Source organism: Ovis canadensis, chromosome X (assembly GCF_042477335.2).
Source record: "Ovis canadensis isolate MfBH-ARS-UI-01 breed Bighorn chromosome X, ARS-UI_OviCan_v2, whole genome shotgun sequence".
Classification (NCBI taxonomy): Eukaryota; Metazoa; Chordata; class Mammalia; order Artiodactyla; family Bovidae; genus Ovis; species Ovis canadensis.
Window position 1 is genome coordinate 67,385,512 of NC_091727.1, and position 20,261 is coordinate 67,405,772.

Consider the following 20,261-nt stretch of genomic DNA (forward strand, 5'->3'; position numbering starts at 1 on the left):
CTACATCTTTACTCAAAATCACCAGAGCCACAGAAACACAATGGCCACAAATACATGAATTACTCATTTATCATAGACTTAATTCCTAATATCTGTACAGTATTTCATACTTTTGAGAAAGTACTTTATTCACGCTTTTGTTCTTTGTATATACAGTGCCTAGAAATGTATATACCATGTAATATTCATTCATCAACTCTGAAAGTTGCGACAAGCTTTTAAAGTGCATAATAGTTTATAACTCACATTCATATATTTTTCTTCATATCACCTGGATATGACCATAAGTAATCATTGCATCCTTAATGCATACAGGGACAGGCACAAAGAAAGAAATTAATATCATTCAGCACACAGTCCCTGGCAAATTACATCAGGGGTGATAAACTGTGGCCCACAGACCATATTCACTTTAAACGAAAAAAAAGCAGAGAGAGACCATATGGCCTGCAAAGTATAAAATAATTGCCATCTGACCCTTTACAAAAAGGGTGTGATAACCCTTGATTTACATAATGCTTCACAACTGACAATGCATTTTCAAATGTTAGCTATGCATGAGTGCCAATACATTATTAATGAGAATGTCTTGCTTTTTTTGTGTTTTACAGTGCTTTCATATATATTATCACTAAAATTAACTTTCCTTATGGTAAAAGGAAAAAAATCAATGAAAGGATTAAACCTGCTAAATATTCCCAAATTTTCTCACCTTTAGGCCTAGAGGTGGGTATTAAACCGAGGCATAAAACTTATGCAGCTTACCACATTATTAGGCCACTACTATGAGCAGGGAGTTCACACTCCTTCCTTGGGGCCTCATTATGTGTTAGGCCCAATCCTCCTTCATAACCATCAATAAGAATCCCAAACCTCAGGTGTCCTGCTCACCCAAGCTCAAATAAGTAACATGTTGCTGGCTCACACTTCTCAGCAAACTGGCACATCTGTGTATTTCTTGTCTAATTCTCATTGGCCTGTGGAGCATCTCTTCACATTTTCTCTACTTAGCTTGGCACTTCGTTTCCCCTCAATAACTGAACCTGATACTTTCCTTCTCTCATTAGCCTAGAGCTTCTGAGGAAAGAGGGGACTGAAATATAATGTCAGCTATGTGTCCCTCTCAAGTGGAGAGGCAAAGAGAAATGGAAGTTTAAAACTTCAAAAACTTAATAAGTGGCTCAAAACTGTAATAAAAACAGGCCAAAGCATAATATTACTGATCTAAAGATATGGTTTTTTTTAAAAGGTAACAGCAACATCAAAAAGGACATCTCAAAAGAAGTAGATATAAATGGAGACATGAGAAGAAGGAAGGGAGAACTCAAAATGTCCAAGAGTAGGATTAGCAATAAAAAAGAGCTGGGGTTTAAGAGTCTCATCTTGGAATTTCCTTTGGTCCTGGGGCTTCTTTCTTTCCTGGTATCTCTGTCATGAACCTCCAGTTTCCATCTAATTTAGTCTTGAAATATCTGTCTCTCTTGGGCCTTCTGTCTTATATAGATAGGTTTGAGTCCTGGGTCTTTATGCGTGCTAGGGCACTTCCATCTTTTGGGTCACAGGTCTTCAAGACAGGTTTTTTTAATCCCATCCTGGGTCTTTGGCCTTCTGTCTCACTGAGACTTGAGTCTTCTATCCAACTCCAGTCTAGACCCTTGGACCTTCTGTTGGTTTTGGTTCATCTCACAGGGCGGCCTGGCATAAGGAACAGCTCTGCAATGCTTATTTTGATAGCTGACACTCTGCACCTACTGGAAGCAGTTAGGAGGCGCCTTTACAAACACACAAAAGAGCACACACACACACACACAAGCACAAAAAACATGCAAGGAGAGAGAATTGCATGAAATCAAAGAGGGGGAGACATAGACTAAAGAAATACTCAAAAGTGAATAGAAAGGCAAAACGAGAGAAGAACCAAGAGAACAGAGATGAATGCTGAAACTGAAAACCACAAAGAACAAAGAGACACTGGGGCACACAAAGCATGGGGAAAAAAAGAGAAAACGGCCCAAGAAAGGCACAAAGAATATGTAGAAAAGAGAAATATGCACGATAAAGAGTAGAAACAGCAGAAGGGTAGCCAGTATCAGAAAAGGTGAAATGTCAAACCAACAAGGGGAATGGGTGACAGAGTTCACAAAGAGAAAAAGAAGAGAGGCAGGTGTAGCAAGAAATGAGCACAAGGCACACATAACTCAAGAGGCTCAAAGAGAACAGTGAAAGAAGAGCTAGATCTAGCAGAGCAAGTAGAATCAGCAACAAAATGAAGAAGACTAGAGAGAGACATTCAAGACAAGACACAGACCACTCCTGGGTACAAAAAAGTAAATGAGACAAAGATATACAGAGAAGAAACGAGCAAGAGAATCACGGAAATGGGTAAGACATACTTTAGACAAGAAAGACCAAAAACATTCAAAGAAGAAATAGACAAGCAAACAAATACACACTTATGAGTTTAAAAGATAAGCAAAGACAGACATTGGTGGAAGAGGGTAAGAAATAGAAGAGACAAAATACAGTGAGGAGCATGACAGGCACAAGAAACATCACAAAGAGAAGAAAACAAAAAAAGTACATTAATAATTGCAATAATCTGTTATTAGTATCAATACTATTTATATTACTAACAATAATAATTATAATAACAACAACTACCACCAACACAGATACTCTTCTACTTACAAACTTTTAATTTGGGAATTTTTTACATAGAATCAAACCACATCAACTATGTGCTACTAGATGGTATCAGTGGTCACTTGTATTGTCAACTGAACTTATGAAACTTCTTAGGTTATCTTTTACCTATCATGTACTAGGCAGTGTACTAAGCACTTTACATACATGATTTCATTTAAGCTTCACAAACAGACAAGTCTAATCAGACTCTAAATTGCCAAAAGGTTGTTCACATAATGAGTGGCAGTTTACATTAATCTCACATCTCATCTCACCTCCCATCTCATATTATCTCACAGTAAACACAGAATATGTGCCTCAACATTCTGCTACAACTTTCCCAAGACTTCCAGGAGAGCCAAATAAGGTGCCACACATAAGTGAATATTATACATAGTAAAGGGCCTTTAGAGAGCACCTAGTTAGTCCTCTCATTTTATATCTTCATTTTTCCCCATTCCTTTATAAAATTGATTTGATTTTCATACTTTTGACAATTATAATGGCTGCTCCAGGGACTAGGTTTTCTTTAATATTATATCCGAACTGCAGATTCACTCACAAGAGTGAGAGAGGCCAGACTTCCAGCAAAAAACAGAAACGTTTTTGGCTTAAGTTTCTATATGTCTAGGCCTCTAAGGGTGGCAAATGATCTATGTAAAAAAGACAGACAAGGTGAAACTAAATTACCCTATGACACAACTGGTACACAGACTATATTATCTTTTGAGTTGCTTTAGTGAAACCAACTGTTAATATAGGTTACTGATCATTTCCCCATCTCACATTCAGCACCTCTTCCACCATAGATCACTATACGTAATCCCACACAAACCTCCATCAAACAGACATTAGCTCTAAAGTAATGCTCATAGGATTACACCAACAACAACTTACTTCATTCTGCTATTCTAAAATGCTAGCATGCCAGGCACGTTGATCTTCCTTGGTGTGTTCACATTTCTTGCTCTTTGCACTGCTTCAGGGAAAGATAATGATTTGGCAAATATGAAGGGAACAACCAGGAGCTACAAAAGAAAACAAGAAAGAAACCATGTAAATGCCATGAAGAAGTATTAACTGAGTACTGTGCTAGAGTTATAGGAAGATCCAAATTAATGAGCTATAGAAACTGTCTCTACGGAGCTTAGAAAAGTATAAAGTTGACACTTTTAGATCCTTAGAGATAAAACTAATATAACTGCCTCATTCAACAGAATAGGAAACTGTGGCATAAACAGGAAAGTATCTTGCCTAATAACACTTGGGGAAAACCACTAGACCATTCAGGTATGACCCAAATCAAATCCCTTATGATTATATAGTGGAAGTGAGAAATAGATTTAAGGAACTAGATCTGATAGACAGAATGCCTGATGAACTATGGATGGAGGTTCATGACACTGTGCAGGAGACAGAATCGAGACCATCCCCAAGAAAAAGAAATGCAAAAAAGCAAAATGGCTGAGGAGGCCTTAGAAATAGCTGTGAAAAAAGGCAAAGCGAAAAGCAAAGGAGAAAAGGAAAGATATACCCATTTGAATGCAAAAATGGGAAAGGATGGGAAAAACTAGAGATCTCTTCAAGAAAATTAAAGATACCAAGGGAACATTTCACGCAAAGATGGGCTCGATAAAGGACAGAAATGGTATGGACCTAACAGAAGCAGAAGATATTAAGAAGAGGCGACAAGAATACCCAGAAGAACTGTACAAAAAAGATCTTCACAATCTAGATAATCACGATGATGTGATCACTCATCTAGAGCCAGACATCCTGGAATGTGAAGTCAAGTGGGCCATAGAAAGTATCACTACAAACAAAGCTAGTGGAGGTGATGGAATTCCAGTTGAGCTATTTCAAATCCTAAAAGATGATGCTATGAAAGTGCTGCACTCAATATGCCAGCAAATTTGGAAAACTCAGCAGTGGCCACAGGACTGGAAAAGGTCAATTTTCATTCCAATCCCAAAGAAAGGCAATGCCAAAGAATACTCAAACTACCACACAATTGCAATCATCTCACATGCTAGTAAAGTAATGCTCAAAATTCTCCAAGCCAGGCTTCAGCAATACGTGAACCGTGAACTTCCAGATATTCAAGCTGGTTTTAGAAAAGGCAGAGGAACCAGAGATCAAATTGCCAACATCTGCTGAATCATGGAAAAAGCAAGAGAGTTCCAGAAAAACATCTATTTCTGCTTTATTGACTATGCCAAAGCCTTCGACTGTGTGAATCACAATAAACTGTGGAAAATTCTGAAAGAGATGAGAATACCAGACCACCTGATCTGCCTCTTAAGAAACCTGTATGCAGGTCAGGAAGCAGCAGTTAGAACTGGACATGAAACAGCAGACTAGTTCCAAATAGGAAAAGGAGTACATCAGGGCTGTATATTGTCACCCTGTTTATTTAATTTATATACAGAGAAACACTGGGTTGGATGAAGCACAAGCTGGAATCAAGATTGCCGGGAGAAATATGAATAACCTCAGATATGCAGATGCTCACCACCCTTATGGCAGAAAGTGAAGAAGAACTAAAGAGCCTCTTGATGAAAGTGAAAGAGATGAGAGAAAACGTTGGCTTAAAGCTCAACATTCAGAAAACTAAGATCATGGTCCCATCACTTCATGGTAGATAGGTGAGGAAACAGTGGAAACAGTGGCTGACTTTATTTTGGGGGGCTCCAAAATCACTGCAGATTATGACTGCAGCTATGAAGTTAAAAGACACTTACTTTTTGGAAAGAAAGTTATATTTCCTACCTAGACAGCATATTAAAAAGTAGAGACATTTCTTTGTCAACAAAGGTCCGTCTAGTCAAGGCTATGGTTTTTCCAGTAGTCAGGTATGGATGTGAGAGTTAGACTATAGAGAAAGCTGAGCACCAAAGAATTGATGCTTTTGACCTGTGGTGTTGGAGAAGACTCTTGAGAGTCCCTTGGACTGCAAGGAGATCCAACCAGTCCATCCTAAAGGAAATCAGTCCTGGGAGTTCATTGGAAGGACTGATGTTGAAGCTGAAACTCCAATACTTTGGCCACCTGGTGCGAACAGCTGACTCATTGGAAAAGACCCTGATGTTGGGAAAGATTGAAGGCAGGAGGAAAAGGGGATGACAGAGGATGAGATGCTTAGATGGCATCACCAACTCAATGGACATGAGTTTCAGTAAACTCTGGGAGTTGGTGATGGACAGGGAGGCCTGGCATGCTGCAGTTTATGGGGTTGCAGAGTCGGACACAACTGAACAACTGAACTGAACTGAATAACACGGTGAGGCACTGGAAACATCATCAATCACAGCCTTATTCCTTTAATTGGACAGTAATCTTTACAAAGCCTACATAATCAGGACTTTTTACACTGAACAGTTACCTCTACCTCTCAACCTGCATCCCCCTAACCATCCTCTCTCATCAGTGACCTAAAGTACACAGTGTGCTAGTTCTTTAGATCCAGTCTAATGATAGACAACTTTGTGCCACTTCTAATCACATTCCCATTCATAGCTGTGAAGTTTCTGTCAATTAGCAGGCAGAGCATAAAAAGATAAATCTCTATTTTATCTTCTCAACAGCTTGTTTTTTGTTTTGTCCCACAGCTTTCCCAAGGCATCCTGAAGTATGTAAATGATTGGCAAAATTCTCCAACAGGGCCTCAAGGGAGACTTTGGGGATCAGAGGGAGAATGACAATTGGCCCATGATCAGTGTCACAGATGTGTCAGTCATCATCCATGTTCTCCTAAAACTTAGCTCTGCACTTCTACCACAGACTACAACCCATCCTAAACACCCTAACTAATGCAGCCTGCTATTTTCTTCACATCATCATTTTAACCCATGTCACACTCAGTTACTTCCCAGGTTAATTAGGAGGCAGTTTTTTGTTTTTTAACCAAAGCAGACATAGATGACAATGACTAAAACAATCTAAATGGAAAGCTAAGTGCAATGTATACTGAAAAACAAGAAATTAAAGACTAATTATTATGCTTTTAGGGACAGTTAACCCACCTCTGGATGTGTGGTGGTTGTCTTGAGACTTCACCTTCTTAACTGGGCCCAGGAAAGAATCTTGGTATAACCTCCTGGCCTAGAGTTGTTGCTCAGTGGTAGTGAATCTTTCCCCTGGAGGATCCTCATGCCCCATCTCCACCTAGGAATCGTCAAAGGGAATGGGTCACTAACACTGTAAAGCAACAGGCCTATTCTTTTGAGGTAGATCTGGAAAAGAGATAAAAGAAAAATAAATTACTGAAATGCAGTACACTGGGAAAGTCTGTCCCAATGAGTAACTAGGGGTTAAATTAAACCATGTCTACCCTTTTCTTCAGATTAAGGACTGGAGATTTAGAACTGTGTAGGGCTTTATATTCTATTAATAGCTACCAGGCTGCTGCTGCTGCTAAGTCACTTCAGTCGTTTCCAACTCTGTGCGACCCCATAGATGGCAGCCCAAAAGGCTCCCCCGTCCCTGGGATTCTCCAGGCAAGAACACTGGAGTGGGCTGCCATTTCCTTCTCCAATGCATGAAAGTGAAAAGTGAAAGTGAAGTCACTCAGTCATGTCCGACTCTTCACGACCCCATGGACTGCAGCCCACCAGGCTCCTCCGTCCATGGGATTTTCCAGGCAAGAGTACTGGAGTGGGGTGCCATCACCTTCTCCGAGCTACCAGTCTAGCAACATGCAAATTCCTCTACTCATTCAAGCTCCATTCCTTGTAATTCCCTTCATTTCCAAGAGCAATTTAGAGCTGAATAATTACCTAGATTCCCATATTTTGTTTTAGTCACCAGTCTCTACTGATGAATAATCCTCTAGAGCAGTGGTCCCTAACTTTTTTGGCACCAGGACCAGTTTCATGGAAGACAATTTTTCCATGGACCAGGGTTGGGGAAATGATTTTGGGATGATTCAAGTGCATTACATTTGTTGTGCACTTTATTTCTATTATTATTACATCAGCTCTACCTCACATCACCAGGCATTAGATCCTGGAGGTTGGGGACCCTGCTTGAGAGCATAGGTTTTTTATGTCCTTGTGTCCTCAAAAAATACAGGTCAAGAAATTAAGAGATTGAAAATAACAAAAGGAGGAGCTAGCTTTCTCTATCAGGAGAGCCATCAAGCCACTTGAGAAGAATTCCAGTGTGTTCTGACCATATGAATTCTGTAAGACATTGCCTCAGGCTTCTTTTATAAAGCACTATGGTAAGAATTGAGCGATCCATCTCAACAAAAGTACGTCTCTCTCACCTAGTTTTGTAGCATTCCCTTCTTTTATTAATAATTTGTATATTAAGCAGTAAGATGTTGGAGCATTGCCAAGGTAAACAGAATTATTTTCTCCTCAATCTACATGGTATAGTTCTTGAATAGCTTATATAAATGAGGTACCACCAAAGTACCAGGATATTCAAAAAATCAAGAATGGGTACAGGCACATAAAACCTCAGTTACTATAACAACTAAGCAAATCTATGCAAAAGGAAAAACAAGGATCCAATAATGTAGCTTACACAGGCCCTTGGGTCTCTATTATTCTACTCTTACACTCAAAAAGAAAAAATGTATAGAAATTGATGAAAACTGGCTCATGTTCAGTTTTTAAAAGGAGAGCTATAGGAAGTTAAAGTCTTTAAGCCCAAAGACAAAATTCACACAATAAGCTCCTTACACTACCTTTTTCTCCAGGGAAACTGCAAGCCATCCTATTAGATTGCTTGGAGCTTATTCAGATTCTCAAAAGGAAAGACCTGCTGAATATGGAGCTTCTTAAAGTTGCTTGCAGTCTTCAGGTCTGATATGCTTGGAATGTCCTTGAGAAGAAAGACAGGGCAGGGCTCAATATAATATTCATGGTGAAATTTGACAGAAAACAACAGAATTCTTTAAAGCAATTACCCTTCAATTTAAAAAAATAAATTTTTTTTAAAATGCTGAGAGAACTGCAACAACAACAACAAAAAACCCACTAAGAAGCATTAACCTGAAATATTAGATATAGGTATCTCCTGTCTCACATCTCTAGCTTGTTGTCTCCCTAAGGTCCTGGCAGTATCACAGAAGAACTAAACAAGTATAGAAAAAAGAGCTAAATGAAAGTATGAGTCAAACCAACAGCTACTTTAAGGGCTGTCTAAGTTTGTGGCCTAAAGGTGCTAAAAATACTTCAAGATGCAAAGCAGCAGAGGAATTGCTACTGCTGCCTAGAAGTACAATTGCCTTGATCATTTTTAATAATTGGTTACCTGCCCTTACTCTAGGATAGGAGGTCACTGAAGAAGGTCTAAGTCAGGTTTGCAATCTTGAAAGTATTTTTTATGTTATGGTATAGTGTGGAAAGAACCAGGTATGGCTTCCAGATCCCTGATCAAGAATTACCACATTATAAGAATCTTTATGTCAGCATCAAACAAATCCTAGACACTTACTCCTTGGAAGGAAAGTTATATTTCCTACTTAGACAGCATATTAAAAAGCAGAGACATTACTTTGCCGACAAAGGTCCATCTAGTCAAGGCTGTTTTTTTCCAGTAGTCAGGTATGGATGTGAGAGTTGGACTATAAAGAAAGCAGAGCACTGAAGAACTGGTGCTTTTGACCTGTGGTATTGAAGAAGACTCTTGAGAGTCCCTTGGACTGCAAGGAGATCCAACCAGTCCATTCTAAAGGAAATCAGTCCTGGGTGTTCATTGAAGGACCGATGTTGAAGCTGAAACTCCAATACTGTAGCCACCTGACGCGAAGAGCTGACTCATTTGAAAAGACCCTGATGCTAGGAAAGATTGAGGGCAGGAGGAGAAGGGGACGACAGAGGATGAGATGGTTGGATGGCATCACCGACTCAATGGACACGAGTTTGGGTAGGCTCTGGGAGTTGGTGATGGACAGGGAGGGCTGGCGTGCTGCAGTTCATGGGGTCTCAAAGAGTTGGACACGACTGAGTGACTGAACTGAACTGAACTGAACTGATCACTTTGCTTAGTAACAGTGTTTTCCCCCAGTCTTCTTCCTCTATGAACCACAGAATTTCCCCCAAATTTTATGATACTCAAACTGCCCAATACCATAATAAGTTGTTCACTTCTGTATCCACCATGAGATAGCAGATTCCTGGACAGGAACTATGTCTTTGATTTTACTATTTGTTCCAGTGCCTGGTCTAATAAATATCTGTTGAATTAAAGGTTTATCTTGAGTTTGAAGATGCCAACATTCCCAAAGCATCCCTTTCTAAAACTGCTAGAGATTTTATTTCAAGCAATGAACTGAAATACAACGCCAAGATTCACCTTTGGATGCTGTCCAGTGCAGCCTTCACTCCACCTAAACTTGATCCATCCTTCCTCTTGAGTGGGGGGGAACCAGCTCAGAATTCATCCCTTTAAAACAAATTTCAATAAATAGTTATAGCTGTATATTAACATTGAATGATAACTTGATTAACTACAATAAATGATCTCATAAGCACAGACCAGTGTTTCTCAAATTGGGGTGATAAGAACCCTGGGGGTTTGTGGATATATTCTCACGATCTCTAAGTTCTATATAAATTATTTAAAATGTTATATAAAATATTATATTTTTGACAAAGCTATTTTGAAATTGGAAACCATGTTTACATTTCAAATAACTTAAGTCAGTGTTACTCAAAACATTTACTCTTTAGGATCTCAAAAAAACCTGTTCCTTTAAAAGGTGCTGCATCCTGACAGATTACTTCAGTTTGAGAAACAAGAAGGCTCAGGACTATTCATATATTACCTCCAGTCAGTCAGACAAATATCTTTAGGCACTGGCTGGGGGAAACAAGCTGTGAGGAAACATGGATATTAATTAAAATGGGCAGTGAGAGAAGCCCAGCTCATTAATATAATTCTTCTTGCTCTTGCTGGGATACATGAACATGCACAAAAAAAAGTTTTCAAATTTGATGTTAATATTTTTTCAGTTGGATCTTTGTTCTTTTTACACCAGAGAGGCTAATCTTTTTAGCTCACAAAAGTATTTGTTGAAAAAGGTGAAAGGGAAGAGGGGAAGGTCATGGTCTTATAAAACATATTTCTCTATTACCCTCTTGCCAAACAGGATCCACAAATATCTCAAACTAAAAAGACACTGCTACTCTCATCTGTTCTTGGGCAGAGAGAGAATAAGAAGCATACAAAGTTCTAACATATCAGATTTATACTCCCAATCCCTAGAGCTTGAAAAACTCAAGCTTAAAACAATCAACAATTTGCCAGCCTGGATAGAGCCAAACACAATGGCCAGGTGTTATTTCTAATCACTTTCCGTGCATTCAAAAAAGGTAAAAACCAAATGACATTAAAATAAACATTATACTACCCAGGTGGCTGTAATAGTAATCATGTCCTGGACCAAAGACAAAAGTTAACCTACCTCAAGTTCACCCTATCAACTTCAAACCCTAGTGTGCTCATTTTTTAAAACTCTAAAACATATAATTCACACAAGACAGTACTTGATTATTATGTTCTACAGTTATTTCAAGTGTGCTTATATTAGCTTTTTTAACAATATAACCATATTAGGGATGAGATTATATAGGACTATAGCATTTCTATCCCTCACTTCAATACAGCCTAGCGTAGGGCCAGATACACAATATTAATTTTGTAATTTTGTTAACTCATATGGTGATATATAAATTACAGATGAGGTAGAAACATGGAAGGACCCTCCAATTTTTGTATGGGTAGCATCTAAGAGAAAGAAAATGGAACAGGAAAAAGATTACTTAATAGCTACAAAGTAGTACTTACAGCATTCTAAAGAGCCAGAGACTCTTCTTACAGCTGTCCAAGGAGCTAGTAGTGCAAACTGCACCCTGAGCTGGGCCGATCTTTTGACATCCTTCTCAGACAACAGTATCCTTTTTCAGTGACTAGAAAGAACTGCTGTGGTGATAATTAGTTACTGGCTTCAGCAGTTCCATATTAAATACTTCTCTGCCAAACACCTTGTACACTAGAGGCTGAGATATTATTCATTGTATTCATTTTCACTATTGAAATTTATATCCAAAAGACTGATTAGACCTTGGCTTATTTTTCTTTTCATATAAAATGGGGAAACTGGTTCCATTGTTTCTAAGTCCTCACTTCAGTGTGGTGCTTTAGGTAACTTTAAAAATAGCAGAATTAAACAGGGTACATAAAATGTAATAGATTAATCAAACAAAGTGATCTATGGTTTTCAAAAGCACCTCAGCATGTTCTCTCATTTTATCCTTTTACAGCAATCTTCTTGAAATAAGTATGGCCTAGTTGGAACTCCAGATGAAGAAATTTAATGATTAGGAAGTTTAGATAGTTTTTCCTAGAAGTGAATACTGGTAAAGCCCAAACAAGAAGTGGTTTGAAAATGGTGGTAGAGCCCGAAGATACTGGTCTTAAGAGTTCCACTCTAGAACTCCTTTAGTAATATATTATAATATCAAAGTCACAGTGGTCTATCCACAGACTCACCACCCTTAGTAAAATGAGAGACACTGGTCATCAGGTACATGATATAAATGGGTTTACCGACTTCAAAATTTCAATGACCAGGTTATCAATTCCACCCTGCAATCCAGATGTCTTTCTTAAAAAATAAAAAAAAAAAACTTTTTGGTTGTATCCTGGCAATTGGCACTATACAATGGCAATATACAAAAGGAAAGGAGAGACATAGCCAGGCAATCTGCTTTGAAAGGAAGAATGCACAGATAGTGATAACCTTCCTTCCTGGGAAGTCAATTTTCAAATGATACTTATATATAATGAAAACCCCAAATAAAGGGTAGCAATCCAGTTCCCTTGGGTCTGACTTGCCTTGAGCATTTTGCCTAGTAAAGCAGTAACAGAGGGGATCAGGAATGGTTCTGTCCCCAGAATATGACAATAATCGGAACTGGGATCATTAACAAATGCAGGAAAAGGAGTAAAGGCCCAGTCACCTAGTTCTGGCCTGCTTTTGGTAGTCCATACTGCACAAATATAACATCAAAATGGTAGGGAGATCTTGGGCTGATGGGCTTAAAAATGGGACAATCAATACTGTGTTAATAACACAGAAGGGGCTGTGGTGGTCAGCACTACTCAGACGTAATGCAAAGAAGGAAGTGGAAGAGTCCGTGCCTGATGGGTGGGACCAAGGGAAGTGCAACAGGGAATTATAGAAATTCAAAGCGGGCAAAACAATGACATCTGGGACTGTTAACATTGTAAATCCAAGAGGAAGGAGTTTTGCTCAGTCAACATTTCCCAGCAACAATGCAAAAGGGGCAGGGCAGGGGTGGGAGGGGTGAGGGAGCATAATCTTATCTGGATGGATGGACACCTGAAATTGTGAATATTAAAAATCCATAAGAAGGGTCCAAGGGCAGACAAGGGGTTTGAAGAGGGAAGATAAGGGAAAGGCCATGATTACTTGGGATTTGATACACTGGAGCCAGTGCAAAAGGAGTGGGAATGTGGGTCACCCTTTGATGGACAAGTTCACAGCATAGTGCAGTGTTTATACTTTATTATACCATGAGAAATTGGAGCTGGGAGTGCTTGCCTAACAAGACCAGGGAGGAAAAACCCATTGCCAACTGCCATTGTGCTCATCAGCAGTCCCAGTAAAAGTTTTGTGTCATCAGCAGCCCATGAAGTAATGCAAAGGGGGTATGCGGGAATGATGTCCTACTCTAATAGAAGGGTGTATGGATAACTGCAAATATTCACACCCAGAGTCAAAAAAAGAAGCCTTAAGTCAGTACTCCTGATCCATAGTGAGGGTACAGGGATCCTATCTAAAGATCATACACTTGATGTATTATTGGTGCATATTAATTGTCCAAGAGCTGAGGTCATGATAGCTGGCTGAGGGAGTATTTCAAAGTATACTGATAAAGACAAGAATTTCTATTACGTATACTAACAGTAAGGGATCTTGGCGGGGAAACAGTATCCCTTGCACTATTACAAAGGAGATACAATAGTCCTAGAAGTAATAGGGTTATGGGAAAGTGCAACTCTGCACATTAATTGTCCAAATGGAAAGGTCTTAGCAATGGGCAAACTTACTGGAAGGCATAGGAAGTGAGGGGGAGGGTCCTTGTCTAGTGCACAAGAGTGTACATTCACAAGCTAAGGAAAGGGAAGGCAACAGGATAAGATGAACTAAGTTGCAATTATGTAAATTAATGTTGAAGGGACATGGTGTGGTCAATTAAAATCATATACCTTGTACAAATATAAGAATCTTAAAGGGAGTATGAAGCCCCTATAATGTAATTGTCATTACACATATTTGAGAAAGGGGCCTTAAGTGGACAGTACCCCATGCAGTAAAGCAAAGGGGATGAAAAGAGTCAGGGAGACAAGTTAACTCAGAAGACCATAGTGTAATTACACATAGTCATAGTCCCAGAACAAGGGCTTTAAGGTGGTAAGTTAACCTGTGCTTCAATAAGTGAAAGGGCCCTGATCTAAAAAGCACAGCTGTGGACAACTGAGAATGTGTACAAGACAACTAAGATTGTGCACATTAACTGCAATAGTGTGTAAGATCTTGAATAGTAGGCATCTCCTGCTGAAATATAAATAGAATGGGGAGGGTCCTTACCTGAGGTACAGGTACAGGAGCAAACATTAAGCACACACATTAACAGTCCAAGACAGTGAACCTTAGCTAGTCAGAAGTCCCTGCAGTAATGTAAATGGGGCAAGGATATGGGATCCTAGTCTAACATTAGGGAGCATGGACTACTGAAATTATGCACATTTAAACTGTACGGAAGAAGCAGCCAGTTGATTAGGACCCCTGATGCAAAGGAGGTGGAATGGGATGGGTTCTTAGTATAATTCTGCACATTAACTGTCCAAAAGAAAAACTAGTCAGTAGTCCCTGCTTTAACACTAAAAATTCAATATGTTAGTTTGTCATGAGGGCACATGCACATTGAGTCCCAAGAGAAAGAGTTTGGGTCACTAACATCCCCTGATATAACGCAAAAAGGGAGGAATATTAATTAAAATAGAAGGGCCTTAAACACTGGAATTTTGCATGTAAATATTCCCAGAAAAAAGTAATGGCAGTAATTCATATAAAACAGACTACAAGGGACTGAAGTGAAAGAATATTTTCGTGGTGAATTGTCGTGGTTCACTTTATTCTAGTACAAAGGTCTTGAGTAAAGGACATCCACCACTGAATACAAGGGAAATGAGTGGAGTCTACACTGCAGAGGAAGAGGAACAAATGCAACTGCACATTAAAAAGTGCAAAAAGAGGGGCCTTAGTGTTCAGGACCCTAAGGTGTAATGTGAGAGGATAAGATGCACCACAATAGTCAGTACCTTCTGTGGTAAGCAAAGGAAGTAGAAAGGGAATGGAAACTAGGCTAACAGAAGGGACCATAGCTACAGTTAAGCACCCTTCCATGTAATGCGAAGGAACTGGAAGTAGGAGGGAACAGGATCCTAGACAACAGAAGGGAACACAGCAGCAATTATCACCTTGACAGTCCCAAATGCCTTCACATATAATGTAAAGGAAGTCCTGGGATCCTAAACTAACAAAAGGGACCACATCTGCATTTAGGCACATTCACAGGTTCCAAGTACCTTCTGTGGTAATATAAACAAAACTGTGGAGAGCATGGACTCCAGACTAAGAGAAGGGACCACAGTTGCAATTAAGCAGTTCTACAGTCCCAATACACTCCCAGGTAATGTTAAGAGTTAGAGGGCATGGGACCCTAGGTTAACAAAATGGACCACAGTTGCATTTAAGCACCTTTCTGTCCCAAATACCAACAAGTAACACAAGTGAGTAGAGAGGGGTGAGATCCTAGGACTGTAGCTGCATTTAAGCACATTAACAGTCCCTTGTACCCTCTTTTATAATGCAAATTGAGTAGAAGAGCATGGGAATCTAGACCAACGAATGAGATTGGATAAGCAAGAAGAGTCCCATTAACAGTCCCAAGTACCCCCTGCAGTGATAAAAAGGCAGTTAGGTAGGAATGGACTTTGAACTTAACATAAGGGACTTTACCTGCATTTAAACACATTGGGATTCCCTGGTGGCTCAGATGGTAAAGTCTGCCTGTAATACAGGAGACCTGGGTTTGATCCCTGAGTCAGGAAGATCCCCTGGAGAAGGAAATGGCAACCAAGTCCAGTATTCTTGCCTGGAAAATCCCATGGAGGGAGGAGCCCGGCCAACTACAGCCCATGAGTCGCAGAGTAGGACACGACTGAGCAACTTCACTTTCACTTTCAAACACATTGAAAGTCCCTTGTAGCCTCTGGGGTGATGCAAACGGAGTCAGGTGGGAATGGGATCCTAGGTTAACGTAAGGGCTTGTAGCTGCATTTAAGCAAGTTAATAGACCCTTGTACCCTCTTTTATCATGCAAATTGAGTAGGAAGGCATGGGAATCTAGATCAACAGATGAGACTGTATAGGCAAGTAAATGCATTAACAGTCCTTAAGTACCCTCTGCAGTCATGAAAAGGAAGTTAGGTGGGAATAGGATCCTAGGTTAACATAAGGGACTACAGCTGCATTTAAGCACATTAAAAGTCCCTTGTACAGTCGTGGTAATGTAAATCTAGTAGGAGAGAATGGGATCCTAGACTAAGAGAGACTGTAAGTGCAATAAAGCTCACTATCAGTCTCAATTACCATCTGTAGTCCTGAAAAAAGGAGTTATGCAGGAATGGATTTCGATGTTAAGGCACTATACCTGCATTTAAACACATTAACAGTCCCTTGTAGCCTCTTTGACAAGTGAGTTAGGTGGGGATGGGATCCTAGGTAACATAAAGGACTGCAAGCAGCATTTAAGCACATTAGCAGTCCCTTGTATCCCCTTCGATACAGTAGAGGGAATTAAAGGGGGAGAGAGTATCTTAGACTAAAACATGGGAGTGTAACTGCCTTTATGTACAATAACAGTCACTTGTACACTTTGGGATAATGCAAATGGAGTAGGAAGGATGGAGATCTAGACTAAAAGAAGGGACAGTAGTGCAATTAAGCCCATTAAAAAGTCCTATGTATGCTCTGAAGTAATACAAAGGAAGTTAGGTAGAAATAGGAACCTGATTATCATAAGGGACTATAGCTCGATTTAAGTACATTAACCATCCCTTCTATCCTCCCTGATATGCAAATCAAGAAGGAAGAGAATGGATCCTAGATGAGATAAGGGAATGTAGCTGCAGTGAATCACATTAATAGTTTAAGTATCCTCCAAAATCATGCAAAGGGACTTAGTTGGGGGTGGGATCCTAGGTTAACATAAGGGACTGTAATTGCATTTAAAAACATTAGCAGGCACTTGTACAGTCACTGGTAATGCAAAGGGCGTTAGGTGGGAATAGGATCCTGGGTTTTAAAAAGGAGGCGGAGGAAAAAGAACTGTATGGGCACATTAACAGTCCATTGTATCCTCTGTGGTAATGTAAATCTTTAGGAGATGGGAATCTAAACAAAGGGAAGGAACAATGGTAGTTCATTAACAAGTTCTATGTAGGCTCTGCAGTAATTAAAAGGAAGATATTAATAGTTGGGAATGGGATCCTAGGTTACCATAAGGGATGTAGTGGTATTTAAGGCCATGAACAGCCCCAAGCATCCTCTGCAATCCTGCAAAGAGCCTTAGTTGAGGATAAGATCCTAAGTTAATATAAGGGACTGCAGCAGCATTTTAGCATATTAAGAGTCCATTCTACCCTCTTTGGTAATGCAAATCGAGGGTGGCCTGGGAATCTAGACTAACAGAAGGAAGGGCAGTGCAAATAAGCCCATTAACAAGTCCATGTAGGCTCTACATTAATGAAAACAGAGTTAGGTGGGAATAGGATATTAGATTAATATAAGAAACTGCTGTTCCATTTAATCACCTTTAACAGTCCCTTGTACAATTTGTGAAGAAAGCTGAGTACCTAAAAATTGATGCTTTTAAACTGTGGTGTTGGAAAGGACTCTTGAGAGTCCCTTGGACTGCAAGATCCAACCAGTCCATCCTAAAGGAGATCAGTCCTGGGTGTTCATTGGAAGGACTGATGCTGAAGCTGAAACTCCAATACTTTGGCCACCTCATGCGAAGAGTTGACTCATTGGAAAAGACCCTGATGCTGGGAGGGATTGGGGGCAGGAGGAGAAGGAGACGACAGAGGATGAGATGGCTGGATGGCATCACCGACTCAATGGACATGAGTTTGCATGAACTCCAGGAGTTGGTGATGGACAGCGAGGCCTGGCATGCTGTGATTCATGGGGTCACAAAGAGTTGGACACGACTGAGTGACAGAACTGAACTAAACTGTACAATTTGTGGTACTGCAAATCGTGTGAGAGGGCATAAGAATGTACAATAACAGAAGGGAATGCAGCTGCAGTATACCTCATTAACAGTCCCAAATACCCTCTGTAGGCAGGAAAGGGAGTTAGGTGGAAATGAGATCTTAGGTTACCTGAGGGACTGTAGGTCCTTTTAAGCATATCAACAGTCCATTGTACTCACTGTGGTAAGGCAAATCAAGTATGGGACTAACAGAAGGGGCTATTGCTCTAATTGAGCCCTTGAACTGTCCCAAGTCCTCTCTACAATCATGTCAAGGGGATGAGGTGAGAACAGGATTTTAGATAAATGTAAGACTCTGTAGCTCCATTTAAGCACATTAACAGTTTCTTGTAGCATCTTCAGTAATGCAAATCAAGTAAAAGTAAAACATTTCAGAATAACAGAGGGGACTGTGGCCCATTAAGAGTTTCTTGTACAGTCAGTAGTAATACAAATCATGTAGGAGTGGATGGGAATCTAGACTAACAGAAGCAACTGTAACTGTAGTAAAGCCCATTAACAGTCCCAAGTACTTTCTGCAGTCATTAAAAGCGAGTTGGGTGGGATAGGGTCCGAGGTAAACATAAGGGACTGTAGTTGCTTTTAAGCACAGTACCAGTCCCTTCTACTTTCTGTGGCAGTGCAAGGGAGTCACTGACTGTTGGGGAACGGGGTTATAGGCAAACGTAACAGACTGGCTGGATTTAAGCACGGTAACAGTCTCTTGTGCACTCTGGGGTAATGTAAGTTGAGTAGGAGAGATGGGATTCTAGACTTAACAAAAAGGACAGCAGTGCATTTAAGCCCATTAGCAAGTCCCTGTAGGCTCTGCAATAATGAAAACAGAGTTAGGTGGGAATGGGATCCTAGATTAATATAGAGGACTATAGCTCTATTTAAGCACATTAACAGTCCCAGTTACTTTATGTGGTAATACAAACCCATTAAGAATGTAAACAATTCTAGATTAACAAAAGGGACTGTGGCTACAGTAAAGCTCATTAACAGTTCCAAGTACCCTCTGCAGTCATTAAAAGGGAGTTAGGTGGGAATAGGGTCTTAGGTAACATAAGGGGCTGTGGCTGCAGTAAAGCACATTAACAGTCCCTTATACCCTCTTTTATAATGCAAATTAGTCAGAGAGCATGGGAAAGTAGACCAACAGATGAGACTGTATAGATAGGTAAGTGCATTACCAGTCCCAAATATCCTCTGCACAGTCATGAAAAAGTAGTTAGCTGGGGACAGAATCCTAGGTTATCATAAGACTGTAGCTGCTTTTAAGCACATTAACAGTCTATGAACACTGTGTTAATGCAAATCATGTAGGAGTGGATGGAAATCTAGACTAACAGGAAGGAACTGTTAGGGACTTTTAAGCACAGTAGCAGTCCCAAGTAATCTGCAGTCATGAAAAGGGAGTTAGATGGGGGATGGGATCCTAGGTCATTGCTTTTAGGCACATTAACAGTCCCTTATATCTCCCTTGCTAATGCAAATTGAGTAGGAGGGCATGGGAATCTCAACTAACAGAAGGGACAGTAGCTCTAATTGAGGCCATTAACTATTCCAAGTAACCTCCGCAGTCATGCAACAAGATTTAAATGGGAATGGGATCATAGGTAAACCTAAGAGACTATAGATGCATTTAACCATGTTAAGTCTTTACACTCCAGGGTAATACAAATCGAGTAGGAGGGATAGGCTCCTAGACTAAGAAGTGACAGCAGTGCAATTAAGCATTTTGACAAGTCCCATATAGGCTCCGGAGAAGGCAATGGCAACCCACTCCAGTACTCTTGCCTGGAAAATCCCATGGACGGAGGAGCCTGGTAGGCTGCAGTCCATGGGGTCGCTAAGAGTCGGATACGACTGAGCGACTTCACTTTCACTTTTCACTTTCATGCATTGGAGAAGGAAATGGCAACCCACTCCAGTGTTCTTGCCTGGAGAATCCAAGGGACGGGGGAGCCTGGTGGGCTGCCGTCTATGGGGTTGCACAGAGATGGACACGACTGAAGTGACTTAGCAGCAGCAGCAGCATATAGGCTCTGCATTAATGAAAATGAAGTCAGGTGGGAATGGAATCCCAGGTTAACATAAGGGACTGTAGCTGCATTTAAGCACCATATCAGTCCCTTGTATCCTCTTTCACAATGCAAACTGAGTAGCAGGGCATGGGAATCTAGATCAACAGATGAGACTATATAGGCA

General features: G+C 40.2%; 1 long non-coding RNA gene across 1 annotated transcript; it reads right to left on the reverse strand.

The window, feature by feature from the left end:
* Positions 1-1,216: 1,216 nt before the first annotated feature.
* On the reverse strand, positions 1,217-16,763 carry LOC138931084 (uncharacterized). The gene is made up of 6 exons (XR_011446353.1): positions 11,485-16,763; positions 9,991-10,080; positions 8,378-8,514; positions 6,708-6,917; positions 3,583-3,713; positions 1,217-2,452 (listed from the first exon to the last, which is right to left on the reverse strand). It is a non-coding gene; the product is annotated as an uncharacterized lncRNA (long non-coding RNA).
* Between the last annotated feature and the right edge of the window lie 3,498 nt (positions 16,764-20,261).